At 35.3% G+C, this 15,727-nt stretch overlaps 1 pseudogene; it reads left to right on the top strand.

The window, feature by feature from the left end:
* The first annotated feature begins 4,025 nt into the window (after positions 1-4,025).
* On the top strand, positions 4,026-13,784 carry LOC120603269 (microtubule-associated protein RP/EB family member 1-like; annotated as a pseudogene).
* The last annotated feature ends 1,943 nt before the right edge of the window (positions 13,785-15,727 follow it).

The following is a 15,727-nucleotide window of genomic DNA, read 5'->3' as shown; positions in this document are numbered from 1 at the left end:
AAAAGTTGCACAGTAACAGTATTCCTGAGATATGCAGAGGTTCTTCTTTGGATATTCAGTATTTTCTGTTCAGCTTATGTATGCAAGAAAACTACTTGGATCTGAGGGGAGAACCACCCAAAAGTATTAAAGGTAACAACATCCAGCAATAACAGAGAGACAAAAACAGTAACAATATATTTTCCCTAGCCAGACTGACAAGAATTCTCAATTTTTGAGAAATTGGGTGGGGTCCTCAGGAAGGACTTTCCTCAGTAGTGAGAAATAAAATAATAAATAACAACAACTATAACAACAACAACAACCCTGGTCATGGCTCTACACCTGGCAAAAAGAACCCAAACCTGAAAAGCTAAAACTATCTCCAAGTAACATAATTAAATTCTAAAATAAAGGTAAAAAATATTGATAAGAATGCAAAAATACATAGCACCAAAGTTTAAATGAACGGGTCATTAGATTCAGTGAAATATTACCAGGCATGCAAAGAAGCAGGAAAATAATACCCAAAGTGAGATTATAAATCATTTAATTTAAATCAACCCAGATCTAACACAGATGTTAGAATTAGCAACAAAGACATTAAAATAGGTGTTATACCTCAAAAAAAAAGAGATAAATTTCTAGAAGCATACAATCCTCTAAAAATGAATGAGGAAGAAACATAAAATCTGAACAGACCAATAACTACTAATGAAATAAGAATAGTCATCAAAAAACTCTCAAAAAACAAAAGCCCTGGACCAGATGGCTCTGCAGATGAATTTTACCAAAGAATTAATATTCTTTTTCCTCTCAAACTTGTCAATAAGATTAAAGAGGAAGGACGGTTTCCGAATTTATTTTACAAAGCCAGTATCATCCCAATACCAAAAATAAAGAAACTACAAAGAAAAGGAAAAAAGAAAATTATAGGCAGATATCCCTGATGAACATAGGTGCAAAAATCCTTAAGGAAACATTAGCAAAACAAATTCAGCAAAACATTAAAAAGATCATACATGATGATCAACTTGGATTTACTCTCAGGATACAAGTCTGGTGCAATATTCACAAGTCAATTAATGTGACATCTTAAAAACAAAATGAAGGGAAAAGTCATATAATCATCTCAATAAATGCATAAAAAGCATTCGACAAGATCCAATTTTCATTTATGATAAAACTTTTCAGTAAAGTGGGATTACAAAGAATATGTCTCAACATAATAAATATGACAAACTCACAGATAACATCATACTCAGTTGGAAAAACTGAAGCTTTTTAAGATCAGGAACAAGACAAAGGTATCCACTTTCACCACTTTTATTCAACGTATTATTGGAAGTTCTAGCCACAGCAATCAGACAAGAAAAATAAGTAAAAAAGGCATCCAGATTAGAAAAGAAGTAGTAAAAATATAATTATTTGCAGGTGATGTAATACTATATATTACTTATTAGTTCCAAAAAAACTATTGGAACTAATAAATAAATTTGGTAAAGTAGTAGGATAAAAATTAATATTCAGAAATTTATTGCATTTCATACACCAATAATGAACTATCAGAAAATGAAAACGAGAAAAATATCTCATTTACAATTGAATCAAAAAGAATAAAATAATGATTAGACAGGCAAAAAATGGCATAGAAACTAGATGCTGTGCATATATTTTCTAGTGACCACATCAAAATTACAATGAAACTATAGAGCAACCATAACTGGGAGTCACCTGAGATCTGGCTGGACATACATAACAAGAGATCATTAGAAGGGGTGGAGACACTAAAGGCTGATCCCACAACAGCATTTGGTAGCCAAGAATTGGGAGTGTTATCTTGGATGCAGAGCCCCCTCCCCCTCTGAGGAACGAGGGGTCCTGGCCGCACACTGGGTTGCGGGAGTTGGACACCATTCCTCTTAAAGGGCGCGCACCCAGCCTTACTCACTGACGGACTCACTCACTCTGAGCTCCAGCACTAGGACAGCTGCTTGAGGAGCACCAGGGACATACAGGGAGACTCTGAGTTGTTGGGCATCAGGGCAAAGGCTGGAAGGGCAGCTTTCTCCATGACAGGAGTACTGGCAATATCCATTGTTCCTTGGATGAGCCCTGCCCCCTCCCAGTGTACGGATGCCAGCACCACCATACTCAGTCTTCACCAACCTGGATAACACAGATCGCTCCACCCTGGTGATTCCCTGATACCACACCTCTCCCAACTCGTGGTCCCGCCCAAGCTGCCTCCAGTGGTTTATTCCATATAAATGGCCTGTCTTGGCTCATGCTGTGGACTTTTACTAAAATCTCTCAAAGGCTCACAAAACCCAAAGAAGCAGCATCTGTGTACCTTGTACCTCTTGTTGACCAGCCCCATGCCTGGCATTAGTGCCAGCTGGCCTCAGTTTCTGGCTTGGCCTCCTGAGGCACCTATAAACCCAACACAGGTGGCAGCCATTTGAGGATTACTTGGTGACTCTTACCAAGTGGCCCCAAAAGTGCACAGGTTGCTACTGAACTTGGACTGCAGTTGGTCCCCTCCCAGGACACCCTTGAGCCAGCACACCCAGTGGCCTGCTTTGATCAGCGATGGAGCCAGAGCATCACCTAGGGCTGCATCTGAGGAGGACACACACAAAAGGCAGACTGGGCAGGCACTGGAGCCCTGCTGAAGTGAATCCTGATCCATAGGGTCAACTTCTCACTGGCCAGTCTTCACAACCCCAAGCATCAATCCCTCCCATCAAAGTGAAAGTAGCAAACAAGGCTCAACTATGTCAGAAGGGCACACAGAACTCACACAAGAAACATATCTCAAACACCTTGCTCAGGTGACCAGAGAAGACTGTTTCACTGGGCCCCAAAGGACATCTACTACATAAAGCCACTCTACTAAGACTGGGAAACTTAGAAGCTATGCCTAATACATAAAAACAAACATAGGGAGGCAGCCAAAATGGGGAGACTTAGAAACATGTCCCAAATGAAAGAAAAGAACAAACCTCCAGAAAAAGAATTAAACAAAATGGAGACAAGCAGTCTGCCAGATACAGAGTTCAAAACACTGGTTATAGGGTTGCTCAATGATTTCAGTGAGGACTTCAGCAAAAAGTCAGAAAATGTAAAAATTGGAGATATAAAACTTGAAAGAGAATCAGTCAGAAATGAAGAATACAATAACTGAAATAATGAATACATTAGAGGGAATCAGCAGTATATTAGAGGAAACAGAGGTTTAAGTCAGCAATTTAGAAGATAAGATAGCAGAAAACACCCAATCAGATCAGCTAAAAGAACAAAGAATTTTAAAAAATGAAGATAATTTAAGGGGCCTCTGGGACAACATCAAGTCTACCAATATTTACAACATAGGGGTATCAGAAAGAGAAGAGAGAGAGCGCAAGGAATTGAAAACCTATTTGATGAAATAATGATGGAAAGCTTCCCTAACTTGGCCAAGGAAATAGACATATAAGCTCAGGAAGCACTGAGAGTCCCAAACAAGATGAACCCAAAAAGGCCTACACCAAGACACATCATAATTAAAATGTTAAAGGTTAAATACAAAGAGAGAATCTTAAAAGCATCAAGATAAAAGCAATTAGTTACCTACAAGGGAGCTCTCATTAGGCTGACAGCCGATTTCTTTAAACTTTATTTTATTATTAGTTTCAAGTTTACAGTACATTGGTCAGACATGTATATATTGATAAAACAATCCCCCTAATTGCTCTTTCCTCTGGCTCTCCACCTAGCCATTACATTAATGCTAACTGCATTCCCTATGCTGTGTGTCAGCCAATTTTTTAACAGAAACTTTGCAGGCCAGAAGGGATGGGCATAAAGTATTCAAAGTGATGACAATCAAGGACTTACAACCAAGTTTGCTCTATTCAGCAAAGCTATCATTTAGAATTGAAAGACAGATAAAGAGCTTCCCAGACAAGAAAAAGATAAAAGAGTTCATTACTACCAAGCTAAGAAATGTTAGAGGGACTTCTTTAAGAAAAAGAAGAAAATATGTATCAAAAATATGAATAAAAATGGCAATAACTACATATATATCAACAAGTTCTTCAAACGAAAAAGAATAAAATGTTCCAATCAAAATATAAGGTGGCTCTATAGAAACAGTATGGAGGTTCCTCATAAAAACTAAGAATTGATCTACCATATGATCCAGCAATCCCTCTACTGGATATTTACCCCAAAGCCTTGAAAAGCCATATCCAAAAAGATATTTGCACACCGATGTTCATAGCAGCATTATTCACAGTGCCCAGGACATGGAAGCAACTGAAGTGATGGATAAAGAAGCTGTGGTACATATATACAATGGAATATTACTCAGCCATAAGAAGAGATGAAATACTGCCATTTGCGACAATGTTGATGGACCTCGAGATAATCATGCTAAGTGAAATAAGCCAGACAAAAAAAAGTTGAAAATCACATGATATCACTTATATGTGGGATATAAACCTAAAAGCCACAAACAAACAGAGACTCATGGACATGGACAATAGACTAGTGGTTACCAGAGGGTAGGGGGAAGGGGGAAGGAGGGAAGTAGATGGGGTAAAAAAGATCATTCCATCGTGAATTTCTTATCGCTCGATGCGGACAATCACACACACAGAAGGAAAGTAAAGGGATGAAAAAAGATATTTCATGATGAACTTAGAGTGTATTGTGCTGAGTGGAATAAGTCATAGAAAAATAAATTCCATATGACTCATGTACATGTGGAATCAAAAGAATGAAATAAACAACAACAACAAAAAGAAACAAATTTATAGATACAGGGAACATTTTGTGGGTTACTAGATAGGAGGGGGTGGGAGAGGTGAAAAAGAACATAAAGATTAAGAAGTACAAAATGGTAGTTACAAAATACTCATGAAAATATGAAGTATAGCATAAGGAATATAGTCAATAATATTTTAATAACTATGTATGGTGTCAGAGGGGTACAAGATTTATTGGGATGATCACTTCATGAGTTATATGGGTGTTTAATCACAATGTTGTACACCTGAATATAATATAATATTGTATGCCAACTATAACTGACAAATAAAAAATATTACTTAAAAAAATACTGTGTAAGAGACAGGGAGAGAGAAAGCAAAAAGTGAGCTTCGGGGAATAGAGCTGAAAGGAGATGGCTGGGATGGGGTAAACATTCACTTCTTTCTTAGATACTTTTGTGTTGTCTTAGTAGTTTTCAGCAAATACGTATTATTCGATTTTCTAAAAATTAATAAAGAAAATTCAAAATTAAATAAATAAAAAGAATAAAATATCTAGAAATAAAGTTCATCAAGAAAGTAAAAGACCTGTACTCAGAAAACATTGCAGAAAATATAAAGAAGAAAAAACAAGTGCATACTTATACTGTGCTTGTGGATAGGGAGAATTAACATGATTAAAATGTGCATAATACACAAAGCACTCTATGTATTCAGTGCAATCCTTATCAAATTACCAATGGAGTTTTCACAGAACTAGAACAAATAATCTTAAAATTTATATAAAACCATAAAAGACCCCAAACAGCCAAAGTAATTGTGAGAAAGAGCAAAGTTGGAAGAATTATCAACTACACTGCAAGGCTATAGTCATCAAAACAACATGGTAGTGGCATAAAAACAGACATATAGATCAATGAAACAGAATAAAGAACCCAGAAATAAAACCAAGCTTATGTGATCAATTAATTTATGACAAAGAAGCAAGAATACACAAAGACAGTCTCTTCAATAAATGGTGTCGAAAAATGTATAGGCATTGTACAGTGTCTGAATGAAACTGAATCTTTTTTGTATACTATATATGAGAATAAACTCAAAATGGATTAAAAACTTAAATATAAGACACAAAACCACAAAACTTCTGGAAGAAGTTCTAGTGAGTAAACTCTTACATTGTTCTTAGAAATACTTTTTGGATATGTCTCCTCAGGCAAGGAAAACAAAAGAATAAATAAACAAATAAGGCTATATCAAATTAAAGAGTTTTGCACAGCGAAGGAAACCATCAACAAAGTGAAAAGACAATCTACCTGATGGATAAAAATATTCACTAATGATACATCTGATAGGGGGTTAAAATGCTAAGTATATATAGAATTTATATAACTTAACCACAAAAAACACAATTTTTAATAAAAGGTCAGAGGACCTAAATAGACATTTCTCCAAAGAGGACACACGGATGACCAATAGTCATATAAAAAGGTGCTCAACATCATTAACCATCAGGGAAATGCAAATTAAAACCACAATGAGATATCACCTCATGATTGTCAGAATAGATATCATCAACAAATCAAAAAACAAGTGTGGTGAGGATGTGGAGAAAAAGGAACCTTCTTGCACTGTTGGTGGGATTGCAATTTGGTGCAGCCACTATGAAAAACAGTATGGACATTCTTCAAATAATTAAAAAGAGAATTACTATATGACCCAGAAATTCCATTTCTGGGAATTTATCTCAAGAATTCAAAAACACTAATTTGATAAGCCATATGCACCCCTAGTTCATTGCAGCATTATTTATAATAGCCAAGATATGGAAGCAATTTAAGTGTTCATCGATAGATAAATGGACAAAGAAGTTGTGGTACATATATACAATGGAATATTACTCAGCTATAAAAATGAATGAAATCTTGCCATTTATGACAACATAGATGGAACTAGAGGGTGTTAAGCTAAGTGCAATACATCAGACAAAGACAAGTGACTAAAACTGAGAGTAGCGAGCATGATTAAATATCTACAAGAAAATAAAAAAGACATTTAAGCTTTATATAAAGCAGGGATCCAAGAGGCTTAGACACCACCTACTAGAAACCAATAAAAAAGCAACTTCTTTGCAGCGGCTAAAGAGAGACCTTTATATAATAAATCTTCTTTCTGGAGGAACAACAGAATACAATTCCATTAATGCCCAGGAGGAGAAATAGTCCATTAAACACCATGAGCAACCAAGGTGACAAGATATCTCAGAAGGAAAGAGAAAAATCTCCAGAAAATAAGCATACAGACATAGAAATATGAGACTTAAATAACAGAGAATTCAGGATGGTACTTCTGAAAAAACTCAATCAGATCCAAAATAACTGAAATCAACAATTTCAGGAATTGAAAAAAACTAGATGAGCAGAGCAAGGAGACTAAAACTCTCAGAAAGAACCAAATAGAACTTCTGGAGATGAAGAACATACTGCAAGAGTTGAAAAATGAAATAGCAAGCTTAGGAAATAAAGTCAAACAAATGGAGTAAAGGATCAGTGATATCGAAGACAGAAATCTAGAAATAAATCAGAATGAAGAAGAGAGAAAACACACAATGAAAAATAATGAAAGAGAAATACAAGAACTAGCTGATACCGTCAGGAGAGGAAACATAAGAATAATGGGCATTACCGAAGGCAAGGAAAAGGAACAGGGGCTAGAAAGCATTTTCAGACAAATAGTGGATAAGAATTTCCCAAATCTAAAGAATGAGCTGGGGCTTGGAATTCAAAAAGTCAAGAGAACACCCAATTATCTCAACCCAAAAGGGCCTTCACCAAGACACATTGTATTAAAGTAATCAAAAATCAATGACACAGACAGAATTCTCAGGGCAGCCAGGGAACAGAAGACAGTAACTTATAAAGGAAAACCCATTATCCTCTGACTTCTCAAGGCAAAGCTTACAAGCCAGAAAGAAATAGAATCAAATATTTAAACAATTAAGTGAAAGTAATTACCAGCCTAGAATAATGTATCCAGCTAAGCTCTTTTTTAGATATGAAGGAGAAATTAAGACCTTTCCAGACATAAAAATCGAGGGAATTCTCCACGATGAAGCCTACAGGAAATACTGAAAAGAGTCAGCTCACCTAAAACAAAATAACAAAACAAAACAAATAAACAACAACAAAAAATCATAATTAGGAGTAAAATGATTATCAAGCAAATAGAAACAGAAGAGTGCAACCCTAACTAAGAATAGAAGATTATAAGCTTAAATAATAATAAGAGAATTGCTATAGCAAGATAGTAATGAATGTTCACCACACATAGCAACAAACTGAGATAACAATGACTAAAAAGGGGAGGATTCAAAGATCCAAATTCGCAAAGGGGAAAGTAGATAAGGCACGTGCAGAAGAAAATGTACAACTGTATGTATATATATATATATATATATATATATATATATATATCCTTTACATACTCATAATGGTAACCACACACCAAAGATTCAGTACTGAAGTATATAACATAAAACAAGAAGAACCAGAGGGAAAACCCACAAAAGATAACCAAAATAAAGAAAACAGAAACACAAAGACAAGGAAGCAATGGAAACACTGAGCTACCAGAAAGCAAAAGATAAAATGGGTATAAGAAGACCTCATATTTCAGTAATCATTCTAAATGTAAATGGACTGAACTCATCAATAAAAAGTCACAGAGTTGCAGAATGGGTCAAAAAACAAAACACAGCCATATGCTGCCTCCAGGAGACTAAGCTCCAAAGACAAATACAGACTCAAAGTGAAATGGTGGAAAGTGATATTTCAAGCAAATGGCATTCAGAGAAAAGCAGAATGGCGGTGCTAATATCAGACAAAATAGGTTTCAAAATAAAAAAGTTAAAGAAAGATAATGAGGGACACTTCATTATGATAAAGAGAATCATGCGCCGAGAAGATATAACACTTGTTAATATCTATGCTCCCAATCAGGGAGTGCCAAAATATATAAAGCGATTACTAACAGAACTAAAGGGTGAAACAGACCAAAACACTATCGTATTAGGGAACCTAATACTTCATTGTCGGATATGGACAGATCATCGAAACAGAAAATCAATAAGAAAATAACATCCTTAAATGACACATTGGACCAACTGGATGTGATTGACATTTACAGAGCCTCCCATCACAAAACAGCTGCTTATACATTTTTCTCTAGTGCACATGGAATATTCTCAAGAATCTACCACATACTGGGACATAGAAATACCCTCAACAAATACAAGGGGGTTAAAATCACATCAACCATATTCCCTGATCATAATGCTTTGAAACTAGAGATCAAGTGCAAAAAAAAAAAAAAAGGAAGAAACACAAATACATGGAGGTTAAACAGCATGCAACTGAAGAATAACTGAGTCAGGGAAGACATAAAAATAGAAATCAAGACATATATAGAAGTGAATGATAATGATAGTACGACATACCAAAACTTTTGGGACATGGCAAAAGTGGTCATAAGAGGAAAGTTCCTATCATTACAGGTCTATCTCCCAAAACAAGAATGAGCCATAATAAATAATCTAACGCTTAATCTTATATATCTAAAAAAGAAAGAACAAGTGACCCCTAAAGTTAGCAGAAGGAAAGAAATCATCAAAATTAGAGCATAAATAAATAAAATTGAAAACAAAATGAAACAAAAACAATAGAAAAAATAAACACAAAAAGGAGCTGGTTCTTTGAGGAGGTTAATAAAACTGACAAACTCTTGGATACACTCGTTAAAGAAAAAGGAGAATGGACACAAATAAAAAAAATCAGATATGAAAAGGGAGAAATTATGGCTGACATCACAGAAATACAAAGGATCATGCAAGAATACTATGAAAGAAATACAAAGGATCATGCAAGAATACTATGAAAAAGTATATAATAACATATTTAATAACCTAGAAGAAATGGACCAGTACTTAGAAAAATACAATCTTCCTAGACTGAATCAAGATCTGGAAAATCTAAATAGACCGATCAACTGTATGGAAATTGAAACAATCATCAAAAACCTATCAAAAAGTAAAAGTTCAGGATCAGATGGCTTCACCAGTGAATTCTACCAAACATTCAAAGTAGCTTTAATACCTATTCTCCTCAAACTCTTCCAAAAATCGAAGAAGAGAAAATACTTCCCAACTCCTTTTATGAGTCCAATATTATTCTGATACCAAAACCTGGTAAAGATAACACACACACACGCAAAAACTACAGAACAATATCTCTCATGAACACAGATGCAAAAATCCCAAGTAAGATCCTAGCAAACTGAATACAGCAACATATTAAAAAGATTATACACTATGGTCAAGTGAGCTTCATCTCAGGGGCACAGGGATGGTTCAACATACGCAAATCGATTAATGTGATACACCACATAAACAAATTAAAAAATAAGAATCACATGATCATATCAATAGATGCAGTTAAAAGCCTTCAACAAGATAATGGCATCCATTTATGATCAAAACACTTAACAAAATTGGTATAGAAGAAAGTACCTTAACATAATAAAGGCCATATATGACAAACCCTCAGCTAACATTGTACTTAAAAGTGAAAAACTAAAAACCTTCCAAGATCAGAAACAAGGCTGCCCGCTATCGCTACTGTTATTCAATATAACATTGGAGATCCTAGCAACTGCAATCAGACAAGAGAAAGATATAAAAGGTATCCAAATAGGAAACAAAAAAGTCAAACTGTCACCATTTGTGGATGACATGACTCTCTATATAAAAAATCCTAAAGAATCTATAAGAACACTACTAGAAACAATAAGCAAATACAGTAATGTTTCTGGATACAAAATCAATGTTTAAAAATCCATAGCGTTCCTATACTCTAATAATGAAGTGTCAAAAAAAGAAGTGGAAAAAATAATTCTTTTTTCAATTTCAATGAAAAGAATAAAATACCTAGGAATAAATCTAACGAAATATGTGAAGGACCTAAATAATGAAAACTATAAGATCTTTTTAAAAAGAAATCAAAGAAGATACCAAAAATGGAAAGATATTCCGTATTTTTGAATTGTAAAATGACCTTATAACCTAAAGTATTATACAGATTCAATGCAATCCCCATCAAAATCCCATCAGCGTTTTTTAAGAATTAGAAGAAAAAATCATCAGATTTGTATGGAAGCGCAAAAGACCCTGAATTGCCAAAGCCATACTAAGAAAAAAGAATGAGCCTGGAGGCATCACTCTGCCCACCTTCAAATTATACTACAAAGTGACATTAATCAAAATGGCATGGTATTTGGTATTGGCAGAAAAAAAGACACACGGACCAGTGGAACAGAATCGAGAGTCCAGAAGTAAACCCATATTTATATGGGCTAGTAATTTTCAACAAAAAAGCCAAAAACATACAGTGGAGAAAGGAAAGCCTCTTCAATAAATGGTGCTGGGAAAACTGGAAGGCCACCTGCAAAAGAATGAAACTAAAGTTTTGTCTATCACCACACACCAAAATTAACTGAAAATGGATTAAGGACTTGAATATAAGACTGGAATCAATAAAATGCATAGAAGAAAACATAAGAACTAACCTGAAGGACCTTGGACTTAAAGAGGATTTTACGAATTTGACCTCAAAAGGAAGGGAAGTAAAAGCTAAAATAAATGAACGAGAGTGCGTCAAACTAAAAAGCTTCTGTTCAGCAAAAGAAATTGTCAACAAGGTAAAGAGACAACCATCTCAATGGGAAAATATATTTACAAGCAATGTCTCCGATAAGGGCCTAATATCTAAAGTAAAGAACTCATACAACTAATAACAACAATACGATCCACTCAAAAAAAAAAAAATGGACAGAGGGCCTGAACAGACACTTCTCCTTAGAGGACATAAAATGGACAACAAATATATGAAAAAATGTTCAACATCCCTAGCTATTAGGGAAATGCAAATCAAAACCACAATGAGATGCCATCTCACACCTGTTAGAATGGCTATAATCAACAAAACAAGTAATAAGAAATGTCAGAGAGGATGCAGAGGAAAAGGATCCCTCATACACTGCTGGTGGGACTGCAAACTGGTATAGCCACTATGGAAAACAGTATGGAGGCTCCTCAAAAAACTAAAAATTGATCTACCATGTGATCCAGCAATCCCTCTACTGGATATTTATCCCAAAGCTTTGAAAACCCATATCCAAAAAGATATTTGCACACCGATGTTCATAGCAGCACTATTCACAGTGGCCAGGACATGGCAGAAACCAAAGTTTCTACAATAGATGATTGGCTACAGAAGCTTTGATATATATATATATATATATATATATATATATATATATATATATATATTCTATATATATATAATATATAATGCTCAGCCATAAGAAGAGATGAAATACTGCCATTTCCAACAACATGGATGAACTTCAAGATAATCATGCTAAGTGAAGTAAGCCAGACTGAAAAAGTTGAAAATCACATGATATCACTTAAATGTGGGATATAAACCTAAAAGTAACAAATGAATAGGACAAACAGAGATTCATGAATGTGGACAATGGACTAGTGGTTACCAGAGCGTAGTGCCTGGGGGAGGAGGGAAGAGGTAGACAGGGTAAAGGAGGTCAAATATAAGGTGTTGGGGGAGGGTGAAGTGTGTAAAGGGTAATAGGTATATGAAGGAAACTGGACTCTGGGTGATAATCACACAGTAGAATATATAGATGTCAAGTGATAATGTACACCTGAAATTTATATAATTGTATTAACCAATGTTTCCCCAATAAACTTAAAGAAAAGAATAATAAGCCAATAAACAACAGAAACAAATCCATAGATGCAGAGAACATTTTGATGGTTATCAGATAAGAGCAGGTGAAAAGAAGGAAGGGATTAAGAAGTACAAATTGGTAGCTACAAAATAGTCATGGAGGTGTAAAGTATAACACAAGGAATATAGTCAACAATATTGTAATAACTATGCATGGTGTCAAATGGGTACTGGATTTTTTGGGGTGATCACATCATAAGATATGTAAATGTCTAATTGCCATGTTGTACACTTGAAACTAATATAATATTGTATGTAACTAAAATTTAAAAATAACTTTTTTTTTACATCAGCATTAATGGGGGTATGTGTGAGGTCATCCCGTGGGTAGGCCCAGTCAGGTGGTTTGAATAAGTGGAAGACAGAACCGAACCCAGGTGCTGCCAACAGACACAGTTTGCTGAGAGCCAAAGATGGCTCAGTGTTAGTCACCAGTGATAACCTAAGTTAACATGACATGTTGGCATGGAACAATGAGTCTCTGTGGTCGAATTTGACAAAGACCGAACAGTTGTGCTCAAGGGCTGCCTATTGTCATTTTGAGGACATGCTGCACCCTTGCTTCATTGCCTTGAAGAAAGTGAAATTCCAAGCTAAGCTAGAATACTAATACAACCAGAATTTCAAAATACTACAAGTAGGTTCTGAGAGGATGCGTGTTCACAAAATAATTACTGTGGACAAATTAGTAAAAGGAAAGTTTCAGGACAATTTGAATTCATTCAGTGGTTCAAAATTTTTTTTTAGTGCAAACTATAATGGAAAAGACTGTGACCCTAAAGCTACCAGACAAGATCAAGGAAGTTCAGTGACTTCCTCCCTTGTTGCTCTAGCTTTGAACAAACTGAAAAAAATTCTCAGTTCTAGCAGTGTGACTCCACAGAGGCCCATTGCAACAGAGAGAACTACTGCATCCCCTAATGCTGGCCTGGGTGTGGTGTGAAAGAATCCTGGTGTGGGCAACAGAGATGAGAAAGCAGCCAAACTGATACAGTTTAAACTTACCTTTGAAGATCTGGAGAAAGAGAGATTTCTACTTCAGAAACTAAGAAACATTGAATTGATTTTCCAGGAGAATAAGAGGAAAAACAACCCTGTATTGCAGAGGATTGTGAACATTCTCTATGCCACAGATTAAGGCTTTGTGATACCTAAAGAAGGGGGCCTACAGGAAGAACAAGAAGAGTATTAACAGCTTGGACCAGCAGAGCAACATATAAATTCTTCACTCAAAATCATGTGCTTAACTGTAAAATACTCCCTTTTATTATTCTTAGAGGACTCACTGGTTTCTTTTCATAAGCAAAAAGTACCTCTTCTTAAAGTGCACTTTGCAGAAAATTCACTTCTTTTCTAATAAGTTTGAGTTAAGAGCTTTTACCTTGTAGCACAGCAGTATTAACATCTAATTGGTTCACTTAGGAACAAAGAGGCTGACCATGAGGCTCACTGAATGCATACTGGTAACACTGATTACTGGAGAAGGTGTTTTTACGTGATATGCTGAGATGGAGACTCAGTAGAGAAATGTAAAGACTGATTTGAATTTTAAGCTAATATGAAATCTTGGGACTGACTGTTTTAATAAATGCCTTAAGAGTATTTCGAATATGCCTCTATACTTCAAAATATAAACTATAACCTGACAGGAGATTTTGTGTGTCTGACCTTATGCTGGGAAGGAAAGGCCAGACCCTGGACACTTTGGAACCTGCTGTTCAAAGGCCTTGCAGGGCTGCTTGAATCTTTATAGAGCTAACCTTGGCCCAGAAGGAAAGTTTAAAATGTTGCTCTGTAAAGCCATTTGGTGTCCTTGACAAATTGCACCTCTGCTAAGAAGCAAGAGGCAGTGTTGCCTGAATGAATAGAGGGTATGTTTCAGCTCTGAGATGTTTGAGTTAAATAGCTTGATTTTCATTGTGCAATTCTGTGATGTTTTTTCTAATTATCCCTGAAATCTCTATGTATTGTGTATTTTGGGAAATGAGATGTGTCCAGTTTTAAAACTAACAACTACTTTTGGGGACTTGCTCACATCTCTGGGATTTGAATGGGGGTTGTGTTATGTTTTACTGTCTTTTAAGTTTACATTTAACATATTTCTCTTTTCTGCTCCCTTTGCCCACTGGAAACTCCTCTTTGGCACTTTAAAGTTTGCTGCTTAGAGTGGAAGTTCCACAGGCAGGTGATCATGCTGCAAATTATTTCTGGATCTCTGGCAAAGAAAGTGATCAGTGAAGACCATCACTACCTTGGGAACTGCAAGGCAGGGTGTTTTGGGTAACTGCTGTCTACAGCCCTCCACTTTCATCAGAATACTTTGCCAGTGCACTAATCTCTTTGGAGATAAAATTTGTTAGAGTGTTACTAAAAGTTAATTTTCTTTTGCAGAAAATACAATACCATGTCTGAATTAATTATTAATATTTAAAATATTTTATACTTTAACACTCTTTCATTTGTTTTGCCCACAGCCCATTTGGTTCTTTTGTTTGGTAGAATTTTGCAAAATGTGTGTCACACACTACTGAGATTATTCAGCACTTGATGTATTCATATTGACTTGTTTCTGGTGATAGCTTGTCCAAAAATGTGTGTAGAAAGCAGGCATTTTATGATAAACTGTTGTGTAGTGCATGCTCTGTGTAGAATTCAGAGGGAAACCCAGATCTTGTGACCAACAATGCCTAAAATGCAAGTAACTAACTAGTGTTCAAATAACTGTGGTGTTATCTCTATTTTGTAGTCTTTCAAACTTTTGTCGCCTTAAAATTCCATTTTATTAGGAACCTTTTTCTACCTGGTCTTTCTTGACAGAGGTTTGTCCTACTTTAAACTGTTGCTAAATAAAATTCTGTACTTCAAGAGTGAATAAATAAATAAATAAAGAAAGAAAGAAAGAAAGAAAGAAAGCAAAAAAGAGAGAAAATATAATAAAAAAACAATCAGAGATGAAGAATACAATAACTGAAGTAAAAAATACATTTGAAGGAATCAATATCAGATTAGTTAAATCCAGAATGGATTAGTGACCTGGAAGACAGAATAGTGGAAATCAACCAATCAGAACAACAAAGAGAAAAAAATAATTTAAAATATGAAGATGTATAATGGACCACTGGAATAAAGACAGCA

Source organism: Pteropus medius, unplaced genomic scaffold (genome assembly GCF_902729225.1).
Source record: "Pteropus medius unplaced genomic scaffold, Ma_sr-lr_union100, whole genome shotgun sequence".
Classification (NCBI taxonomy): Eukaryota; Metazoa; Chordata; class Mammalia; order Chiroptera; family Pteropodidae; genus Pteropus; species Pteropus medius.
Note: the sequence above shows the minus strand (reverse complement) of the source record. Positions and strands in the feature narration are given on the sequence as shown.